This window comes from Balaenoptera musculus, chromosome 16, assembly GCF_009873245.2.
Source record: "Balaenoptera musculus isolate JJ_BM4_2016_0621 chromosome 16, mBalMus1.pri.v3, whole genome shotgun sequence".
In the NCBI taxonomy this organism is placed as follows: domain Eukaryota; kingdom Metazoa; phylum Chordata; class Mammalia; order Artiodactyla; family Balaenopteridae; genus Balaenoptera; species Balaenoptera musculus.
The window spans coordinates 20,503,889-20,528,524 of record NC_045800.1 but is presented as its reverse complement, the minus strand read 5'-3'; the positions used below and the strand labels follow the sequence as shown (position 1 = coordinate 20,528,524).

The 24,636-nt window shown below is 40.9% G+C and overlaps 1 long non-coding RNA gene across 1 annotated transcript in view; it reads right to left on the bottom strand.

The window, feature by feature from the left end:
* LOC118882715 overlaps nt 1–23,220 on the bottom strand; it is a 101,582-nt gene extending 78,362 nt beyond the window's left edge. Inside the window, exons 1-2 of the long non-coding RNA XR_005016836.1 lie at nt 22,951–23,220; nt 17,706–17,771 (exon numbers count right to left, since the gene is read on the bottom strand). This is a non-coding gene — a long non-coding RNA (uncharacterized LOC118882715). The remainder of the gene's footprint in view (nt 1–17,705; nt 17,772–22,950) is intronic.
* Between the last annotated feature and the right edge of the window lie 1,416 nt (nt 23,221–24,636).

The following is a 24,636-nucleotide window of genomic DNA, read 5'->3' as shown; positions in this document are numbered from 1 at the left end:
AAATGGCTTTTATTATGTTGAGATATGTTCCCTCTATACCCACTTTGGCAAGAGTTTTTATCATGAATAGATGTTGAATTTTATCAAATGCTTTTTCTGCATCTATTGAGATGATCATTTGGTTTTTGTATTTTCTTTTGTTGATGTGGTGTATCACACTGATTGAGTTGCATATGTAGAACCATCTTTGTGACCCTGGAATGAATCCAACTTGATCATGGTGTATGATCCTTTTTATGTGTTGTTGGATTCAGAAAATGATAAATTGTTATGTGGTAGTAAGGTATGGATGGTAGTAAGCTGAATGGAAATCAGCCTCACTGAATTCCAGTAAGTAGGAAGACATTCACTCATGCAGTCATCCCTTTCACAGTGACTCTGTGTTTGTGTCCATATCAGATTCAGTTATTCTATTATTTACTTGACAAAGGTAATTTTCCTGAGCCTTGTAAGCAGGAAAAGGAGGCAACTTCCTTAAGCTAGAAATATGTTTAAATATGAGCTGTTAGCAGACCTGCTCAGCCAGGAACAAACACGTATCAGAGCTCTGGCTCAAGCAGTCTCATGCTTGGGACCACCACTGCCCTGGTGGAAAGATATTCCAGGCAAAAACAGACCTTTCTTCTAAATTGAATTGAACAAGGAGTTCAGATGACAGATGTCTAGGTTTTATTTATTGTCTGCCAAGATTTTGGAACCTTCATTCCTTGACCTCTGATTTGGATTCCCTGAAAATTCAGGCTGCTTTGCTTGCCTGAGCATTGGAACACTTTTGCTTTGATCTCTTACAACTATACACCTTCACACAACTCTCTGCCTCCCCAAACTCCATGCATACCTAAGACACACAAGTCAAAATTACTTGGGTGCCTTATAGCTAATGATTGGAAATACAAACTCAACCTTTGCTTTCTTCTCGGTCTGACTTCCCATTACCTCTGCAGAGGAAATCCCAAAGATTAAAAAGTCTGAGTCATGGAATATGCAATAAAATGAGGAAGAACAATTCTAATGTCTGAAGGACACAACAATAAACCCCTGTAGCCATCCAAAGGCTTCAACTAAGTGTTTGCAAATGTACGTGCCTATCAGGCATGTAAATATCAGCAGGAGAAAGGGGTTGAAGCTCCCAAGGTCCTTGTATTAAAACAATCCCATTTACAATAGTTTCAAAAAGAATAAAATAGGAATAAATTTAACCAAGTTGATAAACAATCTGTACACTGAAAACTATAAGACTTTGATGAAATAAATTGAAAAAAATACAAATAAATGCAATATCTTGTGTATATAAATTGGAATAATTAATATTGCTAAAATGTCCATACTACCGAAAGCAATCTACAGATTCAATACAATCCCTATCAAAATTCCAATGGTACTTTTAACAAAAATAGAAAAAAAACATTCTAAAATTCATATGGAACCATAAAAGACCCTGAATAGACTAAGCAATCTTGAGGGGGGTGGCATTATACTGCCTGATTTCGAACTATATTACAAAACTATAGTAATCAAAACAGTATAGTACTGGCATAAAAACATACACAAAAACCAATGGAACAGAATAGAGATGCCAGAAATTAATCCACCTATATATATGGTCAACCAATATTTGGCAAGGGCACCAAGAATATAACATAGAGAAAGGATAGTCTTATCAATAAATGGTGTTGGGAAAACTAGATATCCACATTCAAAAGAATGAAATTTGACCTTTATTTCACACCATACACAAAAATTAACTTGAAAATCGATTAACGACTTACATATGAGACCCAAAACCATAAAACTTCTAGAAGAAAACATAGGGAAAAAGCACCTTTACATTGGTCTTGGCCACAACTTTTTGGATATGACACCAAAAACATAGGCAACAAAATAAAAATAAACAGTAGAACTACATTAAACTAAAAAGCTTATGCACAACAAAGAAAATAATGAACAAAATGAAAAGATAATCTATAGAATGTGAGAAAATATTTGCAAACTATATATTTGATAAGGCATTAGTATCCCAGGTACATAAGGAACTCATATTAACTCCAGCAAAAAAAAAAAAAACAAAAAAAAAAAACCTCAATTTAAAAATGAGCAAAAGACCTGAATAGACATTTTTCCAAAGAAGACATACAAATGGCCAATTTGTATATGAAAAGGTGCTCAATATCACTAATCAGGGAAATAAAAATCAAAACCACAATGAGATATTACTTCACACCTGTTAGTATGGCTATTATCAAAAATATAAGAGACAAGTATTGGCTAATTTATAGAGAAAAGAAAATCCTTGTACATTGTTGGTGGGAATGTAAATTGGTACACCCATTATGGAAAACAGTATGGAGGTTCCTCAAAAAATTAAAACTAGAAATACCATATGACCCAGCAGTCCCACTTCTGGGTATATATATCTGTACCCCCATGTTCATTGCATCATTATTTACAATAGCCAAGACATAGAAACAACATAAATGTCTAATGATGGATGAATGGATATAGAAAATGTGATATATATGTCACTTTGTGACAATATGGTTGAACCTGGAGGATATTGTGCTAAGTGAAATAAGCCAGACAAAGACAAATAACACATGATCTCACTTATATGTGGAATCTAAAATAGTTGAACTCGTAAAACTGAAAGTAGAACTGTGGTTTCCAGGGGGCAGAGAGCAGGGAAAATGGGGAGATGTTGGCCAAAGGGTACAAACTATCACTTCTAAGATGAATAGGTTTGGGGGATGTAATATACAGTACGATGACTATAGTTAATAGTACTGTATTGTATATTTGAAATGTCCTAAGAGAGTAAATCTTAAGTGTTCTAATCACACACACACACACACACACACACACACACAAAGGTAACTATGAGAGTTGATGGATAAGCTGATAATTAGCTTGATTGGGGTAATCATTTCACAATGTACATGTATATCAAATCATCATGTCGTACACCTTAAATATGTACAATTTTACTTGGTCAATTATACCTCAATAAAGCCAGAAAAAAATAAAGTAAAATAAAATGAAAACAAAGACCTGGAGTGATTCCTGCCTGATTGTATTGCTATTTAAAACACTGCCTTAGTATTCTGTCTTTACATAACAAACTACCACAAATTTAGTATCTTAAAACAACACACACATATTATGTCACAGTGTTGGTGGGTCAGGAGTCTGAGCATGGCTTATTTGGGTCGTCTGCTCAGAGTCTCATAAGGCTTCAGGAGAGACATCAGCAAGGCTGAATTCTCATGTGCAGGATTAACTGGGGAAAAATCTGCTCACTCAGATTCATTTCCTTGCAACTGTATAAGCCAGCTTTTTACTGGCTTTGGCTGGAAGCTTGCCTCAGATCTTCAAGGCTGACCACCTCTTCGCCACATGGGCTCTCCAACATGATCACTTACTTTGTCAAACCCATGAGGACAGCTTCTCACCTAGGGAAGGACCCAGTTTCTCTTTTAAGGGCCTTCACTCCAGACCCACCCAGGATAGATCAGAATAAATCACTCTGTTTAAATAAAAATCAACTGATTTGGATCCTTAAATACATCTGCAAAATCCCTTGTCACTTTGGCATGTTCTACTGGCTAGAAGCAAATTACAATTCATGCTCACGCTCAAGGGGAAGAGAGTACACAGGACATGAATATTAGGGGATAGAAACCATGAGGCTACCCTAGGATCTATCTGGCACAAACACTGTGTGTGCTATTTTAAAAATGAGATAAAACATGCCTATGAGCCTCCAGTCTGCCCTGACTTCTGCCTGCTTTCCATCTCAGTGGAGATAACAGCAGGGGAGCTCATCCAGTAGTGCAGAAAGCTCAGTGGGGACAGGAGTCCAGCCCCTCTGCCTGACCTCCCTTGTTCTTCATCTCTTGAAGAACACATCTCGTGCACTGCCATTGAGGCCACTGGCCTCCCATCTACAGGTTCAGTTCTGCTCTACTCCTAAGATAAGTCCAGGCTTAGAGCACAAAACACTTGTGTATTTTCATCCTTTCCCCTTACTCTCCTCCCCAAATCCAGTGAACCTGAACTAAGGCCAAAGCATTCTTCTTTGGGATTTCCAGAAAGGTAAGGTTCAGTGCTGACCATTAGACATCGTCACTCCCCAGCCACATTCCTTGTTATTCTGATACTATTGAATGACTTCTGGTTCCCCAGCTGTGTCACAGTCCTGTTCTCTGTGCTCAGACACACTCTCCTGACACTTTCTACCATACTCCCTCAGTATCTCCAGTTTGTAAAACATGGCATATGCGTTAGTCCTTTCAGAAATGATATACAGGCACCATCCTCAAAACTTACGCACAACTTGCTTCTTGAAGTCCAGGATAGCCTGGAATGACTCAGGACAATTTATCAGTTCTCCAAATGGAATTTCTAAACTGATGGACTTCACAGACTGATTATTAAAAAATGTCTCTGTAGCCTAGACACAGATGAGCAAATGCTCTTAGGATCTTATTGAAATCTGTGGTTAGTCTGCCAGAATGCAATTTTGGTGTTTATAAATGCATTTGACAAAGCTGAGTTGATTTTTAATTTCAGTTCTGTCAAAAAAAATCAATCAAAAAATGGTTTTTATGAACTTATTTGTTAAATGCTCAGCACTATACTAGAAGCTGTAGGGGATTAAAAAGAAACGTAAACCACAGTTTATGACCTCAAAGACTTTACAATCCAGTTGTGGATACACACACACACACACACACACACACACCATTCATGAAACAAGAGTACACAATAAAAGACAAAAATAAATAATAATAGTTGCCACATTTTGAGAATCTATGGAACTAGTCACTTTAAAGAGTGATTTTGCAGCCTCACAACAATTCTGAAAGTTCTCACTTATTTTCACAGCAAAATGGGCAGTGCCAAGTCTATCTGATACCAAAGTTGATGTTCTTTCCACCTAAAACAAAACCAAGCAAAACAAAACAAATGCAAGATCCTGAGTTCCTCTTAAGATTCTTATTCAGTTGCAGTCTGGCATTTAATAGTTTTTTTAGGATGTCACGTGGTGTACTGTACGGCCAAGGAGTAGAATTGAACTAAAACGATAATTCATTGCATGGCCCAAGTGCTAAAGAATATACATATGAAAAGCTTTTAGTAAGGGAAAATTTCTAGCAGGTATGCTGGGAAGAAACAATGTGCCCTATAACAGGTGTTTCCCAGCCACCTGGGACTTAAATGTTAATCAACTTGTTCCATAGTCATAGCTTGACTTCAGGTCTAAGAAAAAGTAAATGAATGGATAATACTAATATATACATATTATTCACGAAAGCTTACACTGTATCTTCACAAGCATCATTTCATTTTAAGTATCACAAGAATTTGGGAGCAAGTAGGGGTAGTTATTTTCTTTCTTTCTTTCCTATTGAGAAAACCAAGGATCAAACTTGCTGCAGGTCATACAGCTACCCAGTTACCAAGCTCTGTGCTCACTTCATTACTCGACTCTGACTAGCCCACCCCCATGTCCCTGCAGCTTGATGACACCCAGGACAGGATACCTATCTGTGGGGCCCAATGCAAAATGAAAATCAGAGTTCAAAGTGTATTAAGAATTTCAAAGTGTATTAGGAATTTCAAAACAGCAACTGCAGGGTACTAAAGCAGCATGGGGCCCTTCTAAGTAACTGCACAGGTGGCATGCCCATGAAGCTGGCCTTGATGACGCCACGGCAAATTAAACTATGAAATCAATAATTCAAGGAGCTACTAATTGAATAAGGCAAAGGGTATGGATGTACTAAAAATAATCACTTCTTCAGGAAGCACTGCAAAAGTACCTGTGACAAATGCAATCCAGCAATCCAAGGTGTATGATCATAATCACCCTCCTCTAAGTAAATTATTCAGATTAGGAAATGCATGCCCATCAGCTTCTGGTGGAATGAGATAAAACACATTTCTTCCCAAGTTACTTACTGAACACATTAATATGTATTTTCCCAAATGTAATGAACTGACATGCTTCAGACTGTGACAAAGTGAAGGCATCAGAAAGTTCATTCAAGAGCAGGAAAACCATCAAATTAACTTGTAGCTTTCAGCAAACTTACTCTATTCGGCCTATGCCTCTAGCATGCCATTTCAGAATAAACAACTTCAGGAAGGCAGCTACACAGGTGCTTTCACAACTGAGTGAAGAGCTGAAATAAGAGACTGGCAGTGCTATCAATGAACAGCAGATGTTTGCAGGCGAGCTGGGATCTGCTGTTTGAATTTCCAGAGTAACATGAGATTCTGGAATGTATAAAAAAAGCCCACTGTTGTCAGTCACCTCTGAACACCACACCGCAGAACTATTTGGGCGTGAGAACCAACTCCATTCCTTATGAGGGAGGAGTGAGGAAACAGCACATTGCCTTCTTGTCCTGTTATCTGTACTTCGATCTTACTAGAAAACTTCTGAAAACTGGAAATCTTGTCAAGAAAACTCCAGAAAGATTTTTGAACCAGGAAATGTGCATTTGGGGAGTGGAGAAGGAGAGCAGGAAACATTCCTGCATAAGTAACATGTTTCTTTTTTTTTTTTTTCATTAAAAATAAGCTAAATGTGATCTAGGAAAAAGAAAGCATTTAAATCAATCAAACATGAATAAGGGAAACGTTACACAAATGTCGATTTTATTCTTCAAAACAAGTGTGTATAGATTACAATTTATTGTTGGACATCAGTTATCATCTACTCCATTTGAACATGAATACAAACAGTTGCTTGTCCTGGAGTTCAACCAGTCTGTATTTAAATCCCCGATAGCTATTTAATATCTGAGTGAGCTTAATTAGGAATATTGGGTTCTTTTGATCTGGAGTAACAAAAACCAACTTAAGCAAATAGGAAAAGATACCAGGGTATCTTACTAAATCCAGTAAATAGTTGAATAACCAGGTTATAGGAAGAGTGAGAACGAGGGCAACTCCAAGGACCTCCTCAAATAAACTTGGTAGATCTTTCCTCTTGGTCTCTGCCATCACAGCAACGTGGTTTCTACTGAAAGATTCAGTGAAGTTCATATATCCACACTCTGAACTCTTCTAATAAAGGCATGTTAACTTGGATGGGTTTTATTGATAAGTATCAGTTGAGGCTCACACATCCAGAAGTACTAAAACGTTCACAAACGTCCAGAAGATGTGGAACATGAATACTAGTCCTAAGACAGAAGAGTTTTACTCTCAGTTTCCTTTCACTTGCCCCACTCATTGTGGATGGACAAGAGATAACATATTGGAGTGCTCCAAGACAAAAAGAACTGTGTACTATGGGTGTGCTTAACTAAGACAAGGGTTTGCCCAGAGATTATTACAGGGAAACAGCACAACATAGTGATAAGGACGTGGGTTTTCTAACTGAGACACAGTTGGATTCAAATCTGAAATGACCCACTCCTTGATCAGCTGTTTGAGACTGGGAAAGTTACAAAATATCTTTGAATCTCAGTTTTTTTATTAATATCATTTTCTCTGAATGTTAAGATAATGAAAGGTCTTTGTGGAAAACTGAAAACTATGGGAAGTTTCAAGGCATACATTGTAATTGCCCTGTAATCTAATCCCCTGGGCCTGAAGGTTAACACTGTGATATAATTCTTATAAATTATATATATATATATTTATTTATATATATATAAATATATATATATTTATATAAATATATATATTTATATAAATATATATATATTTCCCACAATCACTGCTTCAGCTGCATGCCACAATTTTGAAGTTTTGTTTCATTTTCATTCAGTTAGAACTATTTTCCCTTGTGATTTCCTCTTGGATCTGTCAATTATTTAGAAGTATGTTATTTAATTCCAAGTTTCATGGATTTCCAAGATATCTTCCTGTTATTGGTTTCTAATTTGCTTCTGTTGTGGTCACAGAACATACTCTGTGTGAGTTCAATCTTCATAATTTACTGAAAATTGTTTTGTGGCTCAGTATGTGGTCCGTCTTGAATGTCCCATGTGAAAGGATGGTTTTCTGCTCTTATTGAGTGCTGTGCTCTATAAACATCAATTAGCTCGAGCTGGTTAATGGTGCTATTCAAGTCTTCTACATCATTACTGTTTTTCCGTGGCAATTATTAAATCAAATTTTAGAGTAATGTTTTGAAATATCCAATCATAATTATAGGTTTATGTATTTCTCCTTTCAGTAATGCCAGATTTTGCTTTATGCATTTTGAAACTATGTTGTTGTGCTTACACATTTAGGATTGTTATGTTTTTTGATGAATTAACCCTTTCATCATGAAATTTTCTTCTTTACACCTGCAAATCTTCCTTGTTATGAAGACTATTTTTTCTGATATTGCACAGCTACTCTAGCTCTCTCATGATTATTCATTGTATTAAATATACTTTAAATGTATTTTTAGTCCTTTTCATTAAACCTCTCTGTCTTTCTATTTATGTGTTTCTTATAAAGTCACTATAACTGGATCTTCTTTTTAAATCCAGTTTTACAATCTTCACTTTTAATTGTGTTTTTAGGTCATTTGGTTATCAACAGTGTTATGTTTAAATCTACTATCTAGCTTTTTATTTTCTATGCAGCCCATCTTTCCTTAGTTCCTTTTTCTTACCTCATTCTGGATTAAAAGAACATTATTTCATTCTAGCTCCACTTTAGCTCCTTTTTTTTTTAAACTTTTATTGGAGTATAGTTGATTTACAGTGTTGTGTTAGCTTCAGGCATAGAACAAAGTGAATCAGTTATACATATACGTATATCCACTCCTTTTTTAGATTCTTTTCCCACATAGGCCATTACAGAGTATTTAGTAGAGTTCCCTGTGCTACACAGTAGGTTCTTATTAGTTATCTATTTTATATATAGTAGTGCGTATATGTCAATCCCAATCTCCCAATTTATCCCTCCCCCACCTTATACCCTGGTAACCATAAGTTTGCTTTCTAAATCTGTGACTCTACTTCTGTTTTGTAAATAAGTTCATTCTTTGGCTCCTTAATTATACATCCTTGTTCTGTTTTGTTAGTGGTTGCTCTGGGCTTAAAACATGCACCTTTAACTTATCACAGTCTATCTTCAAATAATATTATACCCCTTCATGTATAACATAAGAACCTTGGAACAGTAAGCCTCCATTTCTTCCTTAGTCCTTCATGCTGTTGTTGTTATACATTTTAACAACTTAACATAAGCCATATTCTCCACAGCTTTTATACCAAGTCCCTCTTCTATAATCAGTACGTAAAGGTGCCAGTTTTCAGCATCCTGACCAACCCGTTGGAATTGTCACATTTAAAAATTTGTGCCAATGTGATATTTATGAAATGATATATCATGATTGTTTTAGTTTTCATTTCCCAGATAAAATGTTTGAGGTAGAGCATCTTTTCATTATCTATTGGCTATTGTGTTTCCTTTCTGTCAATGGAATGTTCATATGATTTATACATATTTTTCCATTGAGTTGTTTGTCTTGTTGATTTGTGGGAGTTTTTGTTTAATGAATTTTGGATATTTATCCTCTATTTTATGCATTGCAAATATTCTTCCTATCTTCAGCTTGCCTTTTGACTTTGTTTTCTGCATTTTTAGATAAACAGAGGTTTTTTTCTGCTTTTTTTAAAATTTAGTGAAGTCAAACCTCTGAATGTTTTCCTTTGTGGCTTGAGTTTTTTATGTCACTAAAATAAATTCTCCCCAGTTCTGATAAAATAGTCTCCTGTATTTTCTTCCTAACGTCCAAAAATTTTGCTTTTCCTATTTAGGCTTTTCATCCATTCAGGATTTAACTTTATATTCACCTTTTGTCCCTCTTTTCATGCATCTTACACACAAGTACATTCCAGTTCTCCATCCCCTTCCCTAAGTTCTAACTTTTTTTAGTCCAGCTTAGTTACCACTTCCTTCATGAAGTCTTCCTTGACTGCCCCAGCCCTCAATGACTTTCCCTCCTCAACTTTCTAAGGTATTTATCACTGAACTTTGATAGTAATTGATGCCTATGCATGACAGTGAATGAGGTAGATGCAGGATTCAGGCAGATCATCTTAATGAATAAAAGAGGGCCAGAATTAAAGACTATAAAGAGAGTGGGGAATGGAATAGCACATGTCTTATCTCAAGGGCAGCTGCTACTCAGCTCTAGCCAATGATTTCTATGTGGTACCAAGGCTCAGAGTTGCCAGATCTAATTTTTTTTTTTTCAACAGAACCTAGGAATCCAAATTTTTTATGTGAAATATTTTGACCTTTAAATATTGCCAACTCACTTAAACACATTTTTAAAGCATTACATGTGTGTGTTCGGCGGGGTGAGGGGAGTTAGCTCCTGGTCAGATTCAATCATCCCACTTCCAATCTCTATCCTCTGGTTTAATTGTTAACTGATCAACTAATCAGTTGATTAGTTTAATTTTCTCTTCAATTAAATCATAAACCCCTTGAATACAGGAACACCCACTTTGTAACCATGACAGAAAAGCATATGATAAATGCTCGATAAACCGTTGATTGACTGTTGATGGACAGGGGACATCATATGCATACCCTGAGGCACAGTCCTCTCCATGACGGAGTGCTAGGGAGAGGTCTGGAGGGGATCCCACAATGGGACACTATGACCAAGATGCTGCCTATTCAGTGAGTGTCATTCCAGTGAGACACACGTGCACAGAAAATAGATCCTCCCAAAGTCAACGTCATCTGTCCCCAAGGGATGGGATGCCAGGTCACATTCTGGACACTCTGCCAGGACAAATTCAAATTCAAGAGCTTTTAAATTCCAGTGGTCTGTGTAGTACAAAGAGAAGATGCCCAGTTCTCAGAGAGGCAAACAGAGTTGTAGAGAGAAACAGAAAAGGCTTCCAACCCCTCTGTCTTTTAGGAGAATAAAATCCTGACTCTTAGTAAAGTTGTGGCATGGCCATTGTTGTTCATTCATAGTTCTGGGTCCTTACCCTCAGAATCACCAACTCCACACCACCAAGTTCACAAAAAGCCCAAGGAATGAACCAAAGGTCCATCTCTGTAGTAAAGGCAAGTTCAAACCAAGGAACCAGACACTCAGATTCAGAGCTTTAGTTTATCCCTCAAGAGCCCTGGCTAAGGTGCCTAGCCTCTCTGACCCTCTGTCTTCTCAGCGGAAGAGTAAGAACAGTCAGCTTGCAACTACCTCTCAGTGGAGTAAGTAGCAGTGTCAGGAGTGGTGAGGAGCACAGCCTCAAGTCAGACACGAATTTGAGCCTGTTAGCTGAGTGACCCAGGGAAAGTTACTTAACTAACCTCTTTGTGCCTGAGTTTCCATACCTACAAAATGAAGGCAAAAAATAGAACTTAGCCCACTAAGTTGTTCTAAAGATCAAATGACATTATACCCGTAAAGTTTGCTACAAGTGATAAGTTTGAGTTCAAAGGTGGGAGGGAAATTGGTGCACTGTAAGGAATTACTATTACAGGATCTTTTGTTCTAGTCTCCAGAGCTGCCAGCACCCCACAGGGGTCATCTCGTTGTTGTTGTGCTGTTGTTCCTTCCCTAAGATTGCAGGGTCCTGCGAAGGAGAACTTCTCAGCAGAATCTATTTCCACTGAAAGCTAGTGTGTTCACTTCTCTGAGGCTACACAATTGGCATGTTTCACGCCCCCTTGGAAATAGATCTAGGCAAAGGCACTTCTATGCTTCAAGATCTTACACACAAAATGTCCTAACATTGCCTGAGAGTGCTTTTATGAGCATGTGTCTTCACTTCAGGGTGTCTAAATGGGCCTCTATGTTGCCTTCCATATCTCTGTGAATGTAGGTCTCTTTGTGTCTCTGTGTGTATCCTTGGCTACGTCTATACACGTGAACTCTTGTGTATGTGTCTCTTTCTGTGTATAACTGTGAGTCTCTCCATGAAACTCTATGTCTACCTCTTCTTGTGTGCATGTTTCTCTGGATATGTATCCAGAGTCTATGTTATGAATGTGTGTGGGTATGTGTCTGCACCTGTGTTCTTTTTTATGAAGTTCTAGGATTGTCCCTCTGTGCCAGGATACATGTGTATATGTGTGTCAGGAGCCATAGTCTCTAACCATGAACCATGGGTGTGTGTGTGCATGTGCCTCTGTCTGTGATGTGTGAGTCTCCCATCAGGGTTGTATACGTATCTATGTTCTCTCTGTGTTGTGTCTGTCAGTGAAACTCCTTGTCTATATCCCTTACCAAAGGGGCCACAAGCATGTGTCTCTGTGACAAAAGACAGAACTGAACAACTTCAATTTGGCCTTCAAATTGTTCAACTTCAATCAGTGCTCCTTAATTACTCTGTGCTATTGTCAAACTCTTGGAAAACACAGGCCACTGGTTCTCAATCTATCTGCACAGGTTCTGGGGAGCTTTTAAAGAAACACTGATGCCCAAACTCCACTCGCAGAGATTATAATTGCCATTTATTACTCTGCAGTGGAGTCCAAATATGAGATCTTTGTGAAGCACCCGGGCAATTCTAATGTGCAGCCATGGTTGAGAAAGACTATATCAGGGAAATGGACAGGCCTCTTCCATTCTCCCTAGAAAGATGCACACTGCTTTCCTTGCCTGTGACATCACTAATATCAGGGGGAGAAGGAGGCAAAAAAAAACAGACCTTCCCTCTTTCTAAGGAGGAGGCGCTACCACAAAGGACCCTGTGAGTCAACAGTCTGCAAATTAACCTATGAAAATAACTGAGGAGAAACTCTCCTTCAAGCCCAATCCTTCTTCCATTCCAGTAGACATTTGTTTCGTTTTACATATATGTCTGTCTAATTAAAAGATGTAGAACTACCTTAATTTCTATATAAACTCATTGTGTTTACTAAAAATCTTTCACAAACCAAAAGAGGATTTATTAATATAATAAACCAAGTACTTCATAAAAATTTAAATGCATTTTTGAGCATTTTTTACCAAGGAAAAGTGTTAAAAGAGGAAGGGTCCATGGGGCTTCCCTGGTGGTGCAGTGGTTAAGAATTCGCCTGCCAATGCAGGGGACACGAGTTCGAGCCCTGGTCCGGGAAGATCCCACATGCTGCAGAGCAACTAAGCCCGTGCGCCACAACTACTGAGTCTGTGCACCTAGAGCCCACGAGCCACAACTACTGAGCCTGTGCGCCACAACTACTGAGTTCGCACACCTAGAGCCAGTGCTCCACGACAAGAGAAGTCACCACAACAAAGAGTAGCCCCCACTTGCTGCAACTAGAGAAAGCCCACACGCAACAACGAAGACCCAATGCAGCCAAAAATAAATAAATTTATTTATTTATTAAAAAAAAAAAAGGAAGGGTCCATCATGGGTCAAAATCTCTCATTTGTGGGAGTGGAGATCTAAAGATGAATATGAGAAAGAATCCAAGAAGGGGGAGGGAAGGAATAAAATCTCAGATGTTTAGACCCTGGAAGCAGAGCCACCACATTCCGTAAGATGCTTTTGTACAAATTAGAAAAAGGCTCCCTTTGCCCAGGATTGTCCCACTCACCTTCAGAGCAGCGTGCCTTATGATTTAAATCATAAGGGTGGGAGCCTGTAGGGAAGGTTCTATGGAGGGACTGGCTATTCCCTCACTTGCAACTCCTGCCTCTAGAGAAGTTCTGAGACTCTGAGGATCTTCCACCCATGTAGACAGACTCGTTTTTAGGCAAGAGAAAGGTAGTAGACTCTCAAACAGTCCTTAGGAAGCACTACTGAAGCTGGCAGAGTACCTGCAACTCAGTAGATCTCACTGAATATTTGTGAGAATATGAATAATGCATGATTGAATGAATGAATGAACTGCTCTTTAGCGATCTAATGGACCTGAACAGGCAATGCAGAGGGCTCTCTCAGCCAACTAAAGGAAGCACAAAAAGTTGACAAGAATACCTTCTGAGCTCACTAACTTTCTCACCAGGAGAACCTTCCTGTGGAGCAAAATACTCACAGAGAAGTAAGAAATATGCTACTGTCCCCAGTGAGGGAAATGTAAAGAAAATATACAACCCATTATGTATCCAGAGCCCATTTTAAGGAAATATTAATTTTAAAAGATGGGATTGGATTGCCTGAAGAAGTTTAAGACAGGAAAGATGGAAGCCTCACAGAATTTTAGAGCAGGAGTTGGCCCTGGAGACTGTCCAGCACAGTCCTCTCTTGTTGTAGTTGAAAGTCTGGTGCCAGAGAGACGTGAAAGTGCCCATCTAGTCCCTCAGCCAACTGGTGGTGGACTGTGATCAAGAACCCCAGTTTAGGGACTTCCCCGGTGGTCCAGTAGTTAAGACTTCGCCTTCCAATGCAGGTGGTGTGGGTTCGATCCCTGGTCGGAGAGCTAAGATCCCACACGCCTCTCGGCCAAAAAACCAAATCATAAAAAAAAGAAGCAATATTGTAACAAATTCAATAAAGACTTTAAAAATTGTCCACATCAAAAAAATCTTTAAAAAGAAAAAAGAGAGAACCCCAGCTTAGTTAATCATCATTTGCTGCTCTTTCCATGCTCTCCGGCTCCTTACCTCCCTGAAAAATGGCTTAGGCAAAGCTATTTGGAGGTGCAAAGACAAACTGAGAGACCTCACTAACCAGTGTATGGACCATTATAGCTCTGGGGGTTCTGCTTCCCCGATTCACCCAAACTTTTAATAGAATGATCATAATTACTTCTCCTCCAGGAATTAAGGAAAAACCCTCCTTTTTCTCTCAGGCCCACTATTTAAAACAAACATGGATGAAATGGTCACAAGCATAATGCAAACCTTAACCTTAGCAAGAGGAGTTTGAGATTACCCCACTGCTACTTATCCTCTGACTCAGGGTGGTGGACTCCTGGGGAGGTAGCGGGGAGGGCCAAGTGCCTGTATTTTCTGATGAAATCAAATCTCTTTGTGAGAGTTTGGAAGCAGAAAAAAAAATATATCAAATAAACGTTTTTCTCTGCAGGGTGCCCCCCAAAACTTCCCAAGAGTAATCCTAAAGCTTATGCAATATGTTTGTATAAATCAGTCATCATTAAAAATTGTTCAAGCAAACTGCCAAATCGATCCTACTATCAAGTAGATTCAACAGCTTTTATCTGCCCCCAAATTCCAGTTATCTCTTACCCACCATACTCCTTCCACCCCCACCCCGCCCTCTACACGCAAAAGCTTCTTCCTGCTTCTCTTGAAAGCAACAGGCTGCCACCCCCTGGCAAGAAATCATCTTGGAGTAACAAGGCTGGATCTTAAGACCCTTGAAATGAAGGAAAGAAAATGTCAGGCTAAAACTTGTCAGTTCTAAAAGGTACTAATCAGAAAGTGACCATTAGAATGTTGCCAAGAATTAGTTTCCTAGGATGGGAAAAAGAAAATATGTAAGAAAAGAAATGAGAACATTGAAGCAGAACCTATAAGAGAAAGAATTTTTCCTTGGGAATTCTGCCACTCTGAATTGAGCACTTGCAGATACAGCATGCTTCCACATTTCCTTCCTCCCAAGAAGAATAAAAAAAAAAAAAAAAAAAAAAATCTCAGGATTGAAAACCTTTATTGCATCTATACCTCTTGAATCCCCTGCCCCACATCACAACTTCATCAATTTTCCCACTCTGCTCAAATAGGTGTAGCGATTTTGGATTCGTAACCCTGTTAAGAAGCACATTCTACAGTTTATATATGCCTATTTTACCTTCCTGCCTTGTGAACAGAAAAATCAGTTGGAAATCCCAACTAAATAGGGGATTTCCCTTAAACAAAATAAGGGAACAATGTTATTCTCACTAGTAATCAGAGAAGTGAAAATTAAAACATGAAAGTACTGTTTTTCACCCAGGAAGATAGTAGAAATATTTGTCACTGATAATATCAACCATGTAAATAAAGATGTAATAAAATTAGCACTTTCATACATTGCCAGCAGCAGCATAAATTGTTACTACTTTTCAGGAAAGCACAATGACATACAGAATTCACACTCTTTGACCCAGTGTGCATATTTCTTGTAATTTTCACATTAAAAAGATAATGCAAGGAATAAACAAGTAATAGACACAAATATATCCATTGCAGGTTTGTTTTGAAATGACCAACTTATTTGTAACATTGCAGAGTATGCTTATGATACAATGCTAAATTGAAAAACAGGAAAACCAGCCAGAATTTTCCTGATAAGCAGTAGGAATCCATGCTGGTTAGTTTCACCCTCAAATTTATATTAAAACAACATTACAAAAGTGTTCCTGCAAAACTGTGTCATCTTCAAAGAGATTCATGGAAAGGACTCTGACAAGTACTGAAGAATACAGGTTTCTGATAAATTTTCAGATCATACCACTGAACTAGGTAAGAATTTACAGAACTCTAATGAAGAAACTGATGGCTTCGCAAAACTTCTAACAAAAGATGAAGACCGGGACTTCCCTGGTGGTCCAGTGGATAAGACTCAGCGCTCCCAATGCAGGGGGCCCGGGAACTAGATCCCGCATGCCGCAACTAAAAGATCCCACATGGCACAACGAAGATCCTGCATGTTGCAACTAAGACCCAGTGCAACCAAAATAAATAAATAATTAATTAAAAATAAATCTTAAAAAAAAAAAAGATCAAAACCAACAAGAATTGTATGGGACTAAATGAACTGAAGAGAATAATTATAATATGACTTTTTTATTTGAAACATTGCTGAATTTTTTAACATTTTAGTTTTCCATATTTAAGGAAACATTTTCTCTTAGGCTATCTATGATTCACAGCAATTTGATAAAAAGTACCTTGTAAACAAAAATGAAGCATTTACTTTTTCTCTCTGCCTGATCTCTCCAGAATTTGGAAACTCTCATTGAGTATTCTTATTTTTATGGCAGTATAGTCATTTGCATGAGTTCAATAAGAACCTGTTCTCCTTGTAACAGGACACAATCGGAAACACTGGCTACAATACCAAGAATTTGACTAGAATGTCATATTGGAGAGAGATATACAAAGACTCAGATATGACCAAACAATTTTAAGGAAGTGCTGGGAAAAATCAGCCTAGTACCTTGCTTGTAAAGTTCCAGCAAAGTAACCTTAAAAAGAGCTTATATGGTCAATCATTATTCTTGCCGCATTAATGTAAATAATCAGGCCATTTCAATGTAAACAAATTAGTTTTACTATGATCATCTTTGATAAAAAGGGGGATAATTATGGAGAGAGAAATTAGTTTTGCATCTTTGTAGATATTAGGTTCTTATCCTATTAATTGTCTTTAAGGCTCTGTTATACACCTGTAAGTTGGAATGGATACTAAACTCTTCTGGTTTCCTCAAATATCAGACTAGAAATCTCTCTAAACTATTTCCAATTTTCTCCCACCCTTTTGATTTGGAATCAGTAAGAACAAAGACTGCCCTTAAATTTCCTTGGAAGGGACTATACCAGGTCCTCCTCACTTTACCCAAATGGCAGCCAAACTTCAGAGACTCAAGCCTTAGGTGCACATCTTATAGCTAAAGAAGGCTCCACCTGACATCTAGTCCTATACAAGCACTGGAGACTTCCGAATCAAATTCACCTGCAGGAATTGAAGCAGAAGACAGCTGAAGGAGACAGCTTTCTCAAGGTGTCAGGACCAGACCTGTATACCTTTTTCCCGCAGTTACTTCTTATCTAATCCTCTCCCTCTTTTTCTTGGAAAGAAACACCCTTATCTGCATTTCTCCATCTATTACAAAAGGGGGAAACTTACCTAATTGTTGGGCTTGCCACCAGAAATTTCAATCAATTCTTGACAATGGTGACCATTTAGTCCATCCTGTAACAAATTTTTTCACTTGTCACAAGTGTTACTGCTAATTTCACCCAGTATCCCCTTGATATCAGCTACAAAGTAAGACTTTTGAAGCCTCCCACAGTCCACCCCATTAAGCCTCCATGGCCACCTTTAACAGGAACTACCCATGGGCATACATGACTCCAGGTTTGCCTCCACAGGAAGAGCCTTTCTCCTTAAGATCAGAATAAGTGCCAATGAACACATGATCCAAAATTTCTCCCTAACATTAGGAGAGCAAGACAATTCCACGGCCAAAGCAGTAGCAGGCCAACAATGATCACGTGACTCTTTGGATAAAGTAGTTTTAGACAATGGCATGGCCCTTAATTATCTACTTGCTAAACAAGGAGGTATTTGTATGCTAGAAAATACCACCTGTTGCACATGGATAAATACTTCTGGAGAGGCAGAAATTCAATTACACACGATCAGGGAACAAGTGCACTGATCATAACAAATTCCCCCTGATACTCTATGGTCTTTTGATCTGTTTAGCTGGCTAACATCATACAAACTGGACTTAAATTACTTTTAACTCTGCTTTGCATAATTACTGTTTTTGCATAGTTATTTTTAAGCTCTGTACCTGTTGCCTGTCAAACCTTTAGAAACGACATACCCAATAGGGTGACGTTAGCTCAGTGCTTCAAGATGATCTCTAATGCTTACAACCTAGATGGGATATAGACTTTAGATGGGAAATCCCTGAGAGTTCTTCCTCATGCCCCTCCTTGTTACTCAAATGTGGCTTCAATGGTTTCCAATTGCTATGCGCTTTCCCTCTGACATGAAACATGACAACCACGAAAGGTCCTTCCTGGTACCAAAGTGACAAAAACCACTAAATATGGACAACCTGACTCTTGATCAGCCATGCTTTCGAGGAAAGATCTTGACCAAAATAGGGAAATGTGAAAATAAATAAAAGAAAACTTCATTTAAAATGGAGTCAGGAATCCCTGAAGGGAAAGCTCTCATGCATGTACCACTCGTGGCTGCCTGCATAACCAGCAGGAAGAAGAACAATAAAAATTATTTTAACAAGGTCTGTTTGGATAGAATTAATTCTTTGTGTAAAATTCTCTCAGTCTCAACTTCTTATCCATGATGATAAGAATACTACTTTTCTTCTAGTACAAAGGACATTTTTCACATGGAAATTTCATCTCTTACTTTTAAGCATCTCCCTGCCTCAGCAACAATGCATTAGCCACCACTTGCAGCCAATAAGAAACTGCCACAACCTCAAATTCTTGTTCCTCTCCAATGAACTTTTATCCAAAACAACGCTCCCCAAGTTCCTCCTAAACCCTCATAAAAGCTGACCTTCCCTTTGTCTATTTGGATTTGCCTATAATTCATCATAGCTTGCCTGTCACGAATTGCAATTCTCTGCTATTCCCAAGTAAACCTATTTTGCTGGTAAAATAACTGGCTATTTTATTTTTGAGGCTGACAGGTTCTATATTCACCACCCTTCCTCGGTGGTTTCCTCACTTTTGCAGCTACTCCTCACACAAACTACCAGTTTTCAAGGCATCTTGTAAAAAGCATAACATAAAGGGTAGGGGGTGGGATGAATTGGGAGCTTGGGATTGACATATGTACACTAATATGCATAAAATAGATAACTAATGAGAACCTGCTGTATATTGTAGGGAACTCCACTTCGCTGTACAGTAGAAACTAACACAACATTGTAAAACAACTATACCCCAATTTAAAAAAAAAAGCATAACATATGCATAACATAACATAAAAATAGCTCTCCCATGGTGGGAGAGCTACGTCTTCCATTCCTGATACCATCATCAGAGGAGTTCCTGGCACATGGATTGTGTTCAATAAGTATTGATGAATCTATTTATAGTTAATGATGATTGCTATCTCTATATGTAATAGGGACGGGGTGGGCGTGCAGCTATTGGCAGGCAGCCTTTACCGCGTGACTGTTACTGGGCAACCACGACAGTGTGATAGAAGAGGTGCGGTACAGAGCCCTTAGCAGGCCCGATGGCGCTACCATTACCAGGCAACTGCTACTAGGAGACCACTAGCGCTGCAGGTGGAAGGCCCAGGTTAGGCCAAAGGTCGGGTGGGTGGTTGTCCTCCAGCAGGGGACAGTTAGGTAAGAGGTACATCGCAGCCTTCTCCCCGGGGCCCTCCAGGCCTTCCAGCCTCAGGCCAGCGGGTGTGCTGGGGGGGCCTGGGGAACAGGCTGGGGCTGTGTACTTCAGGGCTCCTGAGCCCTCGCCAAGGCTGCCCACAGTCCAGGCTCAGGCCTTAAAGTGGCAGTGAACCTCTCCCCCATCCCCGCCTCTGCAACCTAATGGCAGCGGCAGTCTGCATGGGTCTCAGTCCCTGGGACCTGGCCCCTGCCGTTTGGGCAGCCTGAGGAGGCTGGGTCCTGGGGGCCTGGCTCCCTCAGTGATGATGGCTGGGTAGAGTCTAGGGACCTGTCCAGGAGGATGCCACCAGCTGAGATCTGCCTCCCCAGCTGGGCCTGGGCACTGGCGGGAGGATGCAGACTGGGTGCTGGATGAATGCTCCTGGGCAGGGTAACCAGCCCCCCCAAAGCCAGGGCCTCGGAGGGTGAAAGTTGTGCCTTGGGACCTTGCCCTTTCTTGTCAGAACAGAGAATAACATTTGTTTGGTGGAAATTTACAGGAACATCGTGACCTGACCGCGACCTGACCTCAAGAACAAAGGATCTGACACGAAGAAGTTTGCAACAACTTAACCACACCCCTCCCTCACCTTTCTTATAAAAGGGCTTTGCTGAAAGCTTTCCGGGAGTTCGGGGTTTTTAAGGCATGTGACACCTGTCTCCTTGCAAGGCCCTGCAATAAAACTGTCTCTCTTCCAAACTCCGATGTCTTGGTATCGTTTGGCCTCACTGTGCGTCGGGAACACGGACCTGCGTTTGGTAACATAAACAGCACTCTTAGCATGAGAAATGTATCATAACAACAACTCCTTAGATCTCACCCAGAAGCCCGTGAGGCTGAGTAGCGCAGAACATCTCACTATGACAGAGAAGGAATCTGGATTCAGAGACCACATCTCAAGTCTGGCTGACAGAGCCAAACTGAGACAGATCTTCCTATAACAACCTCCAAGTTTCCATCTCAAATTTCTACTTGGCTGAGCTGTTACTCATCCTTCAAGAACTAGCAGATATTTGCCTCCTCTGTGACAATGACAATGCCCTAGAGAATGTGACCCCCAGTCAGCTCTGTGTTCCTATCACTCTTACACATATGTTCTGCAACATTTGTCACAATGTAATGGTCTTGGGTTAATAAGACTCTCATATTAGACTGATAACCCTTGGGAAACAGCTTCCCTAACTTTGTCATCTATGTCTCCCTAGTGCCCAGCACAGAGTCTGGGTACACAGTAGGAGTCTGATAAAATATGTTTGACATTTTATTTCTGTTGTACCACACCAACAAGTTAAAACCAAGTTAAAACCAAACTAAGATATTCATAGGATTATGTTACTCTTTAGCAAGCAATACTTGCTTGCTAAAAGGACAGCTGCATATGAATCTCACAAACATAATGTTGAGCAAAAGAGGCCAGATCCAAAATAGTACATATTTACTTGAAGTTCAAAAGCAGGCAAAATTAACTGATGGTGTAAGAACTGCTATTATGATTTGTGTTCATGCAATCTGTGCCTGGACACCAAAGGGATTCATAAAAACTTCTAAAGTGTTCACAAATTTCATTACCAGCTGACAATGAGTCACAACTAAAAGTGGCATCCCTCTGGGAATGTTTCTGGCAATTATGTGACAACTGAAAACACCATGAAGGATACATTTATTTGGTATTAATGTTCTCAATGCCTGGAGAACACTTTAAAATAGTCTTTAACTATTGCATCCAAGATTTTTTTTTTTCTCAAGAAGTTAAAATTTCTAGGATCAGCTTAAATTGTAACCGTTCTTTCAGGTTGAAAAGATGAAGAATTTTCTCAAAAACATAAAACCTCCCCGGAAAAGATCAAAGATTACTGGCTTCCACCTGCTCTGTGTCTAGCCCAAGCCTACTCATGCCTCTCTCCCCAGTTTCAGCCTGCAGGAATACAACAATCCCTTTCCTCCTTCCATTAAAGCTGGAAGGAAGGCTATGATTTTGTTCTCTTCATTACAGGAGGTGAGGCAATGGGACAAGAGGGGGTTGTTGTCACTGGGATATCTTTTCCTAGGAGCGATCACACCGGGAAACAGTGGCTTATGCTCAGGCTGGACAGTCTGACCACACCCTCCATGCCACGAGAAGATGCCACAGAGTTCCCTCCCTGTAACGCCTGTGGTGAGTTCCCGCAAAAAGGGAATCTCTAAGGGCAGACTGTCCACTGGCATTCTCCTCCCCTCTGAGGGAAGAAGGCAGAAGGGGTGGGAATCCTCATCTAAATTACCCTACAAACAGGAGAGTTTTTGGTCTAACTTAAGCCCACAAGAAAGCCTAGCAAGTAAAGTCCCTGGAAGGAATGACAGCCTGTTGAAATTTAACTCTATCATCTCCATAGCCCTGACACTTTGTTGCTCCCAATTCTTTGCCTGGTCTTCACACCCCTGTGAGCAGGGAGACAGGTCACACTGTCCGCTCACTGTGAAGTTTCTGTCAGGGTTGGGCTTTGGAAAGGAACATGGGGATTGGGTGGGATGGAGGTAGTTCTTGCAGAAGGAACTATCACTTCTGTAGAAGATGGTCTCAAAGGCTCTAAGTTTGCAGCAACTCCGGAGTTTAGAAGCCCCACCTACTCACATTCTCCAAGAGATCACCTTTAACCCTTTCCACCCTTCACCTCTCCTCTCCTCGGGCTGCTTTCGTGGCCACAAGAGTGCACCAAGTCTTAAGACGCGTTTGGAGTCTCCCTGTCGAGAGCCAATTCGATACTGACTAGCCTTAGCTCTCCAGCTCCAGGCAGGTGGCTTCGCCTGGGTACCGGTCCTGCGCTCCGGCTCTCGGGGGTCGCAGTCCGCGACCTCGCCTTGGTCCCCTCAGATTAGGGAGCGCACGGAGCGAGGCAAAGGAGTGGCAGGAGCCCGGCCTCTTGGCCTTGGTGAGGGACGAAAGTCCCCTGGGGGTGGGGACCCTAGGCCCGAGGGGCCCAGCAGGAGCCGCCGCCGCAGGCACCCAGTACCTGGAGAACCCAGAGCCCCATGCAGGCGAGGAGCGCGCTCAGCCCGGCTGGGAGCCGCCGCCGGCGCCAACTTTTTCCATCGTGGGAGCGGAGAGGAGCGGAGAAGGGATCCCGGACCAGGGATGGCGGCGCGGGGCTCTCCGCTGGCCGGCTGTAGGGGGCAGTCACTCAGAACCCCAACTCCAACCAAGTCGGGCAGCGGTGGGGACGGACCGAGGCTTCGCGGGCAGGTGGCGACCACCGGCGAGGAGCAAGGCGCCACCACGAGGGCTGGAGCTGCGGTCTCGCGAGGCAAGCCGGACGCGGCCGCCTGCAGAGCGCATGCGCAGAGCCGGAGCGGCGAGGGGTCCAGCTCGGCGCCAGGCTCCCCACAGTGAGCCGGCATGGGCTGTGGACACACTGGGTGCCCCGCCGCCGCCAAGACCCCCACCCACTAGCTGGCGCACCGCCGGCCGGCTGCTCTAACCCCGCGGACTTTACAATCTCAAAGCTGGCACTATATCGTGAGGTGGAGGCTTCCTTCTCTCTGGGGGCATCTTGACCTGACCTGGAGCACAGAGTGTGTTTCCTGGCCTGGACAGAAAATGATGTTAATCACTGATCTTGTGTGTGCTGCGGATCCCGACTTCCGAAAGTGCTCCTCTCTCATTGTGCACCTCATCCTATTTAAAAGAACACTTTCCCACAGGCCACGTTCCGCAGGTTTGTGGGGGTGTGTTTTGGCTTCCTCAAAATACTGCAGACTTCTTGAAGACAGAAAGACTAAACCGCGAGTTCCAGGAGAGAAAGCCCTGTGTTGGATTTTGCTCACCTTTGCAGCCCTACTTAGAAATATGCGGAAGGCCAAGGATGACACAGATATCCCCCACAGGTACCAGACAACATTGGTCTTGTTTTCACCTTTAGGCGGAGCCCAGAGGTGGTGATATGTGCGTTTTAGTGTCTCCGAATGAACCTAAATGAAGTTAGCCAACTTCAGCTCCAGTACTGGATATTCTGCCGCTCGTTTGTACATGATCCTTATTCAAGCCACCTCTCAGCCAACTGAGCCTTAAAATGAAGGGGTTGTGTAGACGGCAAAGTCCCCTCCAGTATCTAAAGTTTTCAATTGTAAGATCATATCAGCCCAGAATCTCAACTGCTGTTTAAAGGTTCAGATGAAGATCTTTGGTGGGTGAATTTTAAAAATATGTTTTAAATTACTAAGTTTTTATTTAAAAGCCAGTCTTTTTAAAAAATAGGGATGGGGGCTTCCCTACTGGCGCAGTGGTTAAGAATCTGCCTGCCAATGCAGGAGACAGGGGTTCAAGCCCTGGTCCAGGAAGATCCCACATGCCGCGGAGCAACTAAGCCCGTGGGCCACAGCTACTGAGCCTGAGCTCTAGAGCCCACGTGCCATAACTACTGAAGCCCGCGCGCCTAGAACCTGTGCTCCGCAACAAGAGAAGCCACCACAATGAGAAGGCCTCGCACTGCAACGAAGAGTAGCCTCTGCTCGCTGCAGCTAGAGAAAGCCCGCATGCAGCAACGAAGACCCAGTGCGGCCAAAAATAAATTAAAAAAAAAAAAAAATAGGGCTAGGGATAGGGAGGGTGGGAGGGCGATGCAAGAGGGAGGGGATATGAGGATATATGTATACATACAGCTGATTCACTTTGTTATACAGCAGAAATTAACACAACATTG